The 12,340-nt window shown below is 42.2% G+C and overlaps 1 non-coding gene across 1 annotated transcript; it reads left to right on the top strand.

The window, feature by feature from the left end:
* Positions 1–11,199: 11,199 nt before the first annotated feature.
* On the top strand, positions 11,200–11,306 carry LOC131238459 (small nucleolar RNA R71). Its single transcript, XR_009167867.1, has one exon. It is a non-coding gene; the product is annotated as a small nucleolar RNA R71 (small nucleolar RNA).
* Positions 11,307–12,340: the final 1,034 nt, after the last annotated feature.

The raw sequence follows: 12,340 nt of genomic DNA, 5'->3' as shown, positions 1-12,340 counted from the left end.
AGCCCGCTACGCATAAAGTCCAAGGCCCAAGCAATCCATGGCCTAGTGGGACATATAATAAGCCCAATACATAGGCAACATGGTGGGCCCTCAAGCAAGGTTTGGGCCTAACCAGAAAGATCATGAGTCCAATCATTGTGGTGGGCCTACTGGGCAGCCCATTATTCCAACTATATGGGCAATTTCATGTTTAAATCAAGTGAGTTGGGCCTTACATCTTGGCCCAAGTATGGGTTTATTTTAATGGGCAAGCAAAGGCCCAACTACTTGAGTATTTAGCCCATAAATCCCATCAAAATGTCATGATAATATAGGCCCCAACGGTCCAATGGGCCTATCAAAAAGTTCAAGACAATGGGCCTAGGAAAACCCAATAAATAACTAAGAAGACTAGTCCAATAAAAACCCAATTGGAATGGGCCCTAAATATGCACTAATTAAGCCAAATAAAAAATCTAATTAAAATGGGGCAAGATATGTGTAATAATTTCCTCAAATTTGGTGGACCATGCTACCCCAAAATATTCATTTATGGGTAACAACCATGGGCCTATTGCTAAAACTCTAGCCCACCCACAATCTGGCTTGCTGGAAATTCAAAAATTAATTTATATATTCCTTTTACTTTCAGGTGACCCAGACATGTCACAGGGGGTCCAAAAAATGAAGGGGGTAGATTAAACATATAAACCAGATGGGACATGTTGCTGGACTCGACATCCAATAGCAACCCAATGGGCTGGGAGTCCCATGTGTAGGCAGCTCTATAAGCCTGGATATTTGGCCTAAAAACTCATCCCGTGGGCCCCAGTTGGATGCTACTAAAGGAGAGGATGATCACTTCCCCTATGGAACCCACATGGATGAACGGTGGCATATAAAATACATTAAGGTGGGCCCACAAAGTGCCCTGGACAACTAGCCAAGGTTGGACACCCCAGCGTGGGCGTCCCAGCCTGGTGGGCAACTCCAAGCTGCACCACAAGACGTACAGGGGTCCTATGGCCCTAAAAATTTATAGGGTGGTCCTTCCATAAGTGGGCCACATATCAACAAAATTTTATGATTTTTGGACAATCAAAAGTATTTTATTTAATTTAAAGAAAATAGATTATCCAGAAAATCTGTTTGACCTGAGCGTCCCAGCCTGGTCGGCTGGTCCAGCCCTTGCCACAGTGTACACAGGGGTCCGTTGGCCCCAAAAATTGTTAGGTGAGTCCCATCATGGGTGGGCCACACCTATACAAAATTTTAAAATTTTTAGATACTCAAAAATACTTTAATTTAATTCATAATTACAATCTGTCCAGAGTGAAATGTTGTTGTCCATGCAATAGTTATCCAATAAGGTGGGCCCAAACTTCATCTAGGAGGGAGAAAATGGATGTTTAGTATTTTTCCCATAAAATATAGCAAGGTGGGGTCCACAAAAGTGGCCCACCCCTCAGAGAAACCAAGCTGAAATTTGTGTTTTCCCTCCATACATGTGGGTTGGATGGTCCAACAAGGTGGACAGCCCACCCCTATGGGCTTCCCTTTTTGGGTACCATTTCATGGGCCATTTGAGGTGTGATCCATCACACATCAAGGTGGGGTCCACACGTTCATATTACACCCCACAATCATAAAGAAAATAGTAGAAATCATGATCCAAAATACATGCCAAACATTGACCATAACAATCCATGCAACAGTCCAGATTTATTTATTTTTGGAGAGCAATACAAGGCTGGATATATCAGCCCATATCTCAATAATCTTAGCAATTAAAAGGGTGTGTGGCCTTCCTTAGTAGACCCCACACATTTCTATATCATGAACTAAGGTCAGGACACTTACATTCATTAATTTAGGGTGTCGAAAAACCATAGAATAAGGTGGTAGGGGCGTCCCACCCTTGCTAAATTTTTGGGACGTCCTAGGCCCACCAAGTGGGCCACACACATATCATCATCCACACATCAGAGAAAAGAGAAGAAGAAAAAGGAAATTCAGACATCGGGTAGGGCCCCGCCACTAATTGGCCCTCCCAAGATTCAATCTCATCCATACAACTATGTTGATTGAGCATGCAACATTAAACTAATGCATGCATAATCTATGACTAAAATGGGTGGTTGGGATGCCATCCCAACATGACTTCTAGGGTCTAGATGCCCTTGGAATAAAGTAGATAATACAATACATCATAATGGGGTCCATGGAGAATGACCCATCATGTATCATGACATGCATGTAGGATGGGCCAAAGGGCCACATCCATGGGGTCAAATGGGATCCCCACCATGGGTTGGTGGGTCTTATATAATCCATATATGAAAAAAAGAGAAGATTAAATGTCAAGAAAGAAATCAAAAATTTATATTTTCCCACATGCAAAGTAAGCCTCCAAACTTCATCACCATAAAGATCTTGAGCCTAAGAAAAGGTTTTAATGGTGGAGATCTGTTTCTAATGGTGGGATTGGAAGTATGTTGGGGATTAGAGGGCTGGAGAAAAGAGAGAGAAATGGATGTTGGGAGAGGGAGAAGTTGGTAGAAAATGAAGGGAAATGGAGGGAAATGAGAAAGATAAAGAGAGAGAAAGGGTCATGATGAGTTTGTAAGAGAGGACATCATTGCATAGGGAGGAGTTTACAATGCTTAGGCTTTAGACTAGGCTTGTGTAGTATGTGTTGAGGTGGGTGGTGTTTTCCATAGAATTTGTGTGGTGTGTGTAGTGTGTATAGGGACTTGTGCCAAGGAAGTGGTCCACATGCTTACACAAAAGTGGGTCACATGATTAAGGGCCATATTATGCAATGTTCATAACTTTCGATCCATATATCGGATGGACGCTGTTCACTCCCCAAGTATAGGGTTGTGATGTAGTAATAAACTCGGTAAGACCGAGGTCGAATCCACAGGGACTGATACCTGTACGTTATCTGAAACTAAGTAGAACTAGAACTAGACTAAGATGTGATCTAAACCAAATAGAATTTAAGAAATAATTGTGGAATAAAAACTTTAGTGAATTCAGAGGAAGGAAACTAGGGATTCAGAGGAACCACTTGTAGAGATCAGGGAGATCTTATGCCTGCATCAAGGATTATGGAATTCAAACTGAACTTACTTGATTTGGTTTTCAAGAGATGAAAGGTATATGAATTAGAATGGATTCCATCATCTAAGCATGCCCAGGAGACAAAGCAAACAACAGGATTAAACTAATTACCAACCAATCAACAATGTATGAAGATCAGGAAGGGTACTGTCATCCTACCATGCCCATGGAACAATGATGAACAACAGGGCTTCCTGACTTCATAAACATAAAAAGGGGAAGAAATACTCAAAACCATCGCAGATCTATTGTAATTTCAGTCACAACAAACCATTAAAAATAACTGAAAGTATTTCTTTTAATTTGAACAAAAATCAACATCAGTCAGTCTAAACAATAGGCAGAAGCAAAGTCCCTCCCATCAGACTACAAGCTTCACCTCTTAGCCCTAGCTAAGAGGTTTAGCCCAACATGATTAGGCTAATAACCTTAGGCATCATAAGAGAAAGAAGAAAAGGAAAAACAACAGCTGGTAAAAGAATAAGAAAAAGAAAATAAGAGCATTCCTTTTTTCCTTCTCCCTGTCTTCACGTTCCAGCCCAAACCCAAGCCAGCCGTCACACGATCTCCTCTTTCTTCAGAGCCAAAACCGTAACCCTGCTCCTGTGCTCTCTCTCTCTCTCTCCAGCCGTGGATAGCAGAAAGCCCCCGCCTGTCTTCCCATTTTTCCTCCCTGACGTGCAGCAGCAACCACCCTCTGTACCCTCTTCTTGGCTGCACTCCCCTCCTTATAGAGCTGTCCTCCGAGAGCTGCTGTAGAGTCCTACCGGAAATAGGTTGCGGAGACACTCCTTACGCAGCCAGGACAGGTGAAGAGCTGGAGTCCGCAGACGAGCCAGCTGCGAAAACTTTCTCTACGCACAGCAGAGATGTTTCGCCGCCGAGAAAAACAACAAAGTTATTGTTTTGTTTGCACATGCAACCATGGACGTAGGGCCAAAAGGCTACCTTGGCGAGGGTCTCATCCCCCCTCCGGACATCATGGACGGTCCAGATCGTCAATATGATCAGCGCTGGTGGCCCACCTGAATCAACCGCAACCTCTGCTGCGGAACAGAGCTCGCGCACACGTCGCTGTGAAGGTCGGTGGGCCTTTTGTGGAGGCCGAGTCGAAAATCCACTCCGTCCATTCGAATCACGTCGAAAAACCGTTGGGGACGGACGAGACCGGTTTGATTCCATTGCGGCCCACAAGACTTGGTGTTTCACCGTTCATCTTACGTTGAACGGCTGGGATCGTGAAGCTGCGTGCATGGTAGAAAAAGGACACCTAGGCATTGTTCTTGGCCATCTCCTACGTCAAGTGGACGGTTTGGATCATCGAACTGAGGAGCGAGTGGGGCCCACAACGATCGTCCGTCGAATCAGCGTCGGACGCCGTTTCTTTTAAATAAACGGACTTCGGGTCAGTCCGTGGTTGGACTGGACTCTCCGTCCGGTGCACTTCTCATGCACATGTAGTGTGTACTTTCTCTCACAAAAATGGGTCCCACCTTGATACATGTAATAAATCCGCTCCGTCCATTTGGTTCTTCTCATAATTTAAGGCGTTGAGACCAAATTTTAGGCATATCAAGATCTCAGGTGGGCCCAAAATTAATGGTTTATGGGCTGCTTTGAGCGTTGGACCACTTCCATAAGTACTGAACAGATGAAATTTGATGTGTACGGTTAATTTATGGTCCTCAAGCCACGTATGGAGTTTCGAACCGAACAGATGATGGGAACCCTGTGATCTTGTATTCTGTACCAATTTCAGGCTACTTGAGCATTAGTTTCTCGATTTTCTCGAATCCCTGGCGCGCGCATCCATCTATCTTGGTTTCCTGGGGTCCGTCGCTTGCCTTGGTGACTTTAGACCTGTTAAATCCATGCTTTCAGTACCCTTTCCAGTCCGTGCTCGTGAATATGCCCTGCATCACAAACATGATTAAATCAGGCCGTTAAACAATACTATGTTTGTAAATCCTGGTAATAACTGGAGTCTGATATGCAATATTCGACCCTCAACACAACCCCCAACCAGCATTTTGCTAGTCCCGAGCAAAGTATGCGAAAAATAATTTCAGAATTACAGGACAATTTCTACAAACTCAAGAGATTTATGAAAAACAATTCAGATACTCAAATTAAGATTCATGAATGTTGGCATTACTTTCTCCTAAAATCAGGCTCACGATAACCTTCATAATCAAGCTCAAATATTAATCCATTAATTAGAATGATTCTAAATATTGAGTTTCATGAGTGTATAGTGTAATCTCAGCTTAACACCATTTAAATTTCACTCCTCTATTTCAGGATATCATTAGTAGCCACAAGAGAATTCATGATAACCAACACCTAAACCAAAGCTTGATTCATTCTTTCAGCTTTTGATGATTTTCACACTATGTCAACTTGCTTAAAAGTACAGCCAAGGAGGATAATCGAATCTACACCTATAGGGAGCAAACCTATGGTAAAGACCGGTCGCCAAAAAGTTTATGAATGTCAACCTTGGGGAATCAAACCTTCACCTGTAGGGAGCAAACCTATGATGAAAACCATTTGCCCAATCTTTTCAATTTCTCAAGTTGGTTCCTTTCAAGCCTAGTGATCGCCAAATTAATCCTTCAATATCAAATGAAACCTTAATGTGTAAGCGAGATGTGACATGTAAAATTATGATTCAATCAATGTTTAAAATTTCTAATCATGGATTAATAGTTCTAACTTAACTCTGAAATCTAACAAATAGTTGAATCCAAGAGTCATAAATTCCAACATCACTTATCTTGTAATTCTAAATCCAAGATGGTCATCAAAATCGCTTCGAATTCATACGAAATTCTATAAAAATTTAAAAATTTTCACAATTTCTGCTCAAGACTAAGAAAATACAGATTAGGAGACCTAATCTCCCACCCCCAACCTAAAATCTACATTGTCCTCAATGTAAAAGAAATAAGCATGCGATGCACCTGGGACAAAATAAGTAAATGAGAAGTGATGGAAAGATAATACCTGGATGAAAGAATCAAGAGGCTTTCCAAAGATATCTACGTAAGAGCGAGTCAGCACAAGAGAGAAACCAACAAAAATAAAATAAAAATAACAAAAATGAAATCCTACCTACACCACTTTCATAGGTGCTCTCGATTGCATTTAGCGTATGCAACAAGCCTTTAAACCCCTAGGTTGCCCCTAGTGGACGAGTTATAGTCTCGTGAAGGTTTGCAGTAATGTTACCTACAAACATTGAACTAACTAACTAGGAAAATGAAATGGAATGAAAAGCTGGGTTGGCTCCCAGGAGTGCTAAGTTTACCGTCTACCCTAAAACAGCATAAAGGCCTATGAAAGCGGGAAACTTACCTATACCTCCATCAGACTAGGAGATCAATCCTGGTAAACAGGATCAGTCAGAGGCATGGACATGTCCTCTGAATCAAATTTCTCGAAAAATGGTTTCAATCGATGTCCATTGACTTTAAACTCCTTGCCATTATCGGGATCTCTTATCTCAACGGCTCCATGCGGAAAAACAGTGACAACAATGTAAGGGCCGGTCCAACGAGATCGAAGCTTACCCGGAAAGAGATGTAATCAAGAATTGTACAAAAGGACCTTCTGACCAGGTGTGAATGATTTTCGCAAAATGTGTTGGTCATGAAATGCTTTCATCTTGTCCTTGTAAATTCTCGAATTATCGTACGCATCATTCCGGATTTCCTCCAGTTCATTCAATTGAAGTTTGCGTAGCGAGCCAGCGTTGTCCAGATTGAAATTGAGATTTTTGATCGCCCAGTACGCTTTATGTTCCAGCTCCACAGGCAAGTGACAAGCCTTCCCATAGACAAGTCTAAAGGGAGACATTCCAATAGGGGTTTTAAAGGCAGTACGGTATGCCCATAAGGCATCGGTCAATCGGATTGACCAATCCTTACGGTCAGGGTTAACCGTTTTCTCCAAAATGTGTTTAATTTTTCTATTAAAAATCTCAGCTTTCCCACTTGTCTGTGGGTGGTACGGGGTGCTCACCTTATGAGAGATACCGTATTTCTTCATTAAGCTCTCGAATGGTCTATTACAAAAGTGTGAGCCCCCATCACTAATGATGGCTCGAGGCGTTCCGAATCGAGAAAGGATGTTTTCTTTTAGGAATTTAATGACCATGCAATGGTCATTCTTTCGACATGGAATCGCTTCGACCCATTTAGTGACATAATCCACGGCGAGCAAAATATACAGATTTCCAAACGATTGGGGGAATGGTCCCATGAAATCGATGCCCCAGCAATCAAATGCTTCAATGATAAGGATGGGATTCAAAGGCATCATATTTCGACGGGACAATGCTCCCAATTTCTGACAACGCTCGCAAGCTTTGCAAAACTCATGAGTGTCCCTAAACATAGTGGGCCAGTAAAAGGCACACTACAGAATCTTGGCCGTGGTCTTTTTAGCAGAAAAGTGACCACCACAGGCCTGTGAGTGACAGAAGGAGATGACGCTCTGATGCTCATCGTCTGGTACACATCTCCTTAGGATTTGGTCTGGGCAATATTTAAATAAGTAAGGATCATCCCAGAAAAAGTTGCGCACCTCGGTGAAGAATTTCTTCTTATCTTGCGCAGTCCACTGTGTCAGTATGGCACCTGTAGCAAGATAATTAGCAATATCAGTAAACCAAGGTGAATGGGAGACTCTGAACAGTTGTTCATCAGGGAACATGTCATTGATATGAGTCGTCTCAAGGGACTCAGAGGTATTAAGGCGAGAAAGGTGATCGGCCACTACGTTCTCTACTCCCTTTTTATCTTTAATTTCCAAATCAAATTCTTGGAGTAGAAGGATCCATCGTATCAAACGGGGCTTAGAATCATTCTTAGAAAGAAGATACTTCAGTGCCGCATGATCTGTATAGATAATGATCTTGGATCCAATCAGGTAAGACCTAAATTTGTCCAAGGCGAACACTACGGCTAAGAGTTCCTTTTCCGTAGTCGAGTAGTTCACTTGGGCAGGATTTAGAGTCCTACTCGGGTAATGAATGACGTAGGGCCTCTTATCTTTTCTCTGGCCTAGGACCGCCCCAAGAGCATAATCAGAAGCGTCGCACATAAGTTCAAAAGGAAGGCTCCAGTCGGGTGGCTGCATGATAGGTGCAGTGGTTAACGTGCCCTTAAGCTTGGTAAAAGCTTCCTGGCATTGCTCAGTCCACTCGTACGGAGCATCCTTTTGAAGAAGAGTGCATAAAGGACGAGAGAGGAGACTAAAGTCCTTTATGAATCGCCTGTAAAATCTTGCGTGTCCTAAGAAGGATCGCACGTCTCTGATGTTCTTGGGTGGAGGTAGGTTAGAGATAAGATCGATTTTTACCTTATCTACCTCGATTCCCTTGGATGAGATGATATGCCCAAGGACAATTCCCTTCTGAACCATGAAATGGCACTTCTCCCAATTAAGTACCAAGTTCTTTTCTTCACATCTTTTCAGCACACATTTAAGACTTTCCAAGCATTTGCTGAAAGATGGACCATAAACAGAGAAGTCATCCATGAAGATCTCTAGATATTGCCCCACCATTCAGAAAAAATACTAAGCATACATCGCTGAAAAGTGGCAGGGGCATTACATAGTCCGAATGGCATCCTTCGATAGGCAAAGGTGCCGTAGGGACATGTAAATGTGGTCTTTTCCTGGTCTTCAGGGGCTATCTCTATCTGGTTGTAGCCCGAATACCCGTCAAGGAAACTGTAATAGGAATGACCAGCTAACCTTTCCAGGATCTGATCAATGAATGGTAAAGGAAAGTGGTCTTTCCTCGTGACGGTATTCAACTTCCTGTAGTCAATGCACATTCTCCAACCAGTAGTGACTCTAGTTGGCACGAGTTCATTATTGGCATTGGCTACGATGGTGATTCCGGACTTCTTAGGGACCACTTGAGTTGGACTCACCCATTCACTATCAGATATAGGGTATATGATACCCATGTCCAATAGTTTAAGAACCTCGACCTTAACAACTTCCTTCATGTTTGGATTTAGTCTACGTTGTGGTTGCTGAGCGGTTTTTGCATTATCCTCAAGATATATGCGGTGAGTACAAATCGAGGGATCGATTCCCTTGAGGTCCGCTATCGTCCATCCCAGGGCTCCTTTATGCTCAATGAGAGTAGATATGAGCATACTCTCCTGTTCTTTCTCTAGGTGGGCAGAGATCACCACCGGGTATGTCTCATCTTGACCTAAATAGGCATATTTCAAATCAGAGGGCAAAGGTTTTAGGTCAAGCTTCGGCAGCTTGAGGTTAGACGGTAGAGGCACTACATCGGTTTGTGGCAATTCTTCCAATTGTGGCCTCCACCAGTTAACTTCAAGTACCGGTGCAGTATCAAGCAAGGCACACGTCTCCCTAATCATGTCATCATCAAAATCATGGGAGTGGGCCAGGCACGTCTCCAGATGGTCGGAGGATAAGGTCAGCGGTGTCGTATCTTCCACGAAAGAGTCAATCATGTTAATGTCGTGGAAATCGTCATTATCCTCTGAGTTGCTGCCGTTATTGAAAAAAATGTTTGACTCCAATGTTAAATTTCCAAAAGACATAGTCATGACACCATTCCTGCAATTGATAATTGCATTTGACGTGGCAAGGAATGGGCGACCAAGAATGATGGGAATCTGAGTGCTCATGTTATTGATGGGTTCGGTGTCCAGGATGATAAAATCTACAGGGTAGTAAAATCTATCGACCTGGACTAACACATCCTCAATTATCCCTCTTGGTACACGAACAGAGCGATCAGCAAGTTGTAGTGTGGTTAGGGCGGGTTTCAATTCACCCAAACCTAACTGTTTGTATACCGAGTAGGGAATCAGATTGACGCTCGCTCCTAAGTCAAGAAGTGCGTGATCAATTCGATGGTTCCCGATTACACATGATATGGTTGGGCTACCGGGATCCTTGAATTTCTGCGGCACGTCTTGCTTCAGGATAGCACTCACTTTCTCAGTCAAGAAGATTTTCTTTTGAATAATTTTTCATCTTTTGGTCGTGCATAAGTCTTTCAGAAATTTGGCATATGAAGGTATCTGTTTAACGACATCAAGTAGAGGAATGTTGACTTTCACCTGTTTCAACACCTCTAGGATATCCTGAGAGTTAGAGAGAGGTTTTGGTGAAACCAACCATTGGGGGAATGGAGCAACTGGCTTCTCTAGAAGTTCCGGTTCTAATTTTTGTGGGGCCTCACTGGATCCATCATTGTTGTCCTCTTCTGGTTCTTGAGGCTTTTCGGGCCTAACCGGAAGAGTTTTATCAATGATCTTTCCACTCCTAAGAGTGGTGATGGATTTAGCGTGCCCCATCTGATTTGAAGAGCTGGGATCATTAATCTCGTACTGCGGTTTAGGATTGGGGAGAGGTTGTGCAGGAAGCATCCCCTTTTCTATAACCGTCATATGAGAATCTATCTTTTGCATAAAATCTGTAATTCCCCGCATTGCCTGAGCCAGCTCTTGTATGGGATTTTGAACCGGTTCCTCTTGAGGTTTCACTTGATTTGGATTTTAATTGAAGAAACCTGGAGGAGTCGCCGTTTGTCCATTCCTCCAACTAAAGTTTGGATGATTTTTCCAGCCAGGATTGTATGTATTAGAGTTAGGTCCAGTAAAAGGTCTTTGATAGTTGTTTACGGCATTGGCTTGTTCATTCAACACTCCTCGAAAGGCAGGTATTGTAGGACAGTTTTCAGTTGTGTGAATGTTGCAATCACAGATGCCACAAACAATTTCATTGACATTATCCTTCTTTCCTTCCATGGTCTCAACTTTCCTTATGAGCGTAGTCACTTTACACTTGAGATCATCCTCTTCTTTCAAGAGATATAATCCACCTTTCTCCTTTAATTGAGTCAGCCTAGACTTGGTGTTCGACTTTGGGTAATAGTCCCAAGATTGTGTTTTTTCAGCCAAACTGTCGAGGTAGTCCCTTACCTCGTCGACATCTTTATTAATGAACTCTCCATTACACATTGTCTCGACCATTTGGCGCATGGAAGATGTCAGTCCGTCGTAGAAAAAATTTGTAATGCGCCACGTTTCAAATCCGTGTTGTGGGCATGAACTGACCAAATCTTTGAACCTTTCCCAACATTGGAAGAATGTTTCATCTTCCTTTTGGGCAAAGTTCATGATCACTTTTCTGAGGGTAATCGTTTTATGATGTGAGAAGAATTTTTTTATGAATTCCCTCTACATGTCGTTCCATGTGCCAATGGATCTAGGACGCAGTGAATGTAACCACGTCTTAGCTTTCTTTAAGGAAAAAGGAAAGAGTTTTAGCCTAATTGTATCCTCAGATACATTAGGAAAACATAATGTAGCTATAATCTCATCGAACTCTTTTAAGTGTAAATATGGACTCTCTGATTCAAGTCCATGGAATTTGGGAAGGAGTTGGATAACTCCTGGCTTGATGTCCATTTGTCCTGTGTTTTCAGGGAAAATTATGCATGAGGGGGTACTCACTCCCGCCGGTTGTAGAAAATCTCGTAAAGTACGAGGTGAGGGTGCCTGTTGCACCTCATTCTCATCTTGGGTATCCTCCACCCTGGGTGGAACTAGAGGAGGTTGGTCTTCAGCCATAACTTCAGTTAACTCAGGGGATTTCGAGTGGTGTCTAGTCCTGCGATAGATAGTCAACCCCTCAACCAATCCTCCTTCAGTCAAGAGACGTCGAGTGTTGTCACGGGCCCACTTGGGCATGAAAACACTCGCAGCCCTCAATTAAAAACCTAATCCTAAGAAAGGAAAAGAAAATCTAGAAAGAAAGAGAGAGTTGGAAAGAAATTACCAAATTGGAGTCCTGAGTTAAAACCTGCAAAATAAAATAAAATAAGTTAGATTTTTTTTATTTTTTTTTTAAAAAGAGAAGAACAATCCTTTAAAAGAAAGATAGAAGTAAACTGATTTCTAAAAGAAAGTGGAAACTTCTAAAATAAATTAGGAAAGACCTAAACTAGAAAGTAGAATACTAAAAGAGAACTGAAAAATAGAAAGTAGGGAAGGAGCATACCTAATTAGAAATTTCTATCTTAAAGGCCTACAAAATAGGAAGGTTAGTTTCTAAACAAAAAATTCTAAAAATAAATTAGGAAACAAATTAGATTCTAAGAGAGTTAAAATTAGAAAGTTACTAGAGAACAAAAATAGAAGTTTAATCTCTAAAAGGGAAATACCTAACC

This window comes from Magnolia sinica, chromosome 2 (assembly GCF_029962835.1).
Source record: "Magnolia sinica isolate HGM2019 chromosome 2, MsV1, whole genome shotgun sequence".
NCBI classification, from domain to species: Eukaryota; Viridiplantae; Streptophyta; class Magnoliopsida; order Magnoliales; family Magnoliaceae; genus Magnolia; species Magnolia sinica.
The sequence above is the reverse complement of the archived record's forward strand: the minus strand, read 5'-3'. Positions and strand labels throughout refer to the sequence as shown.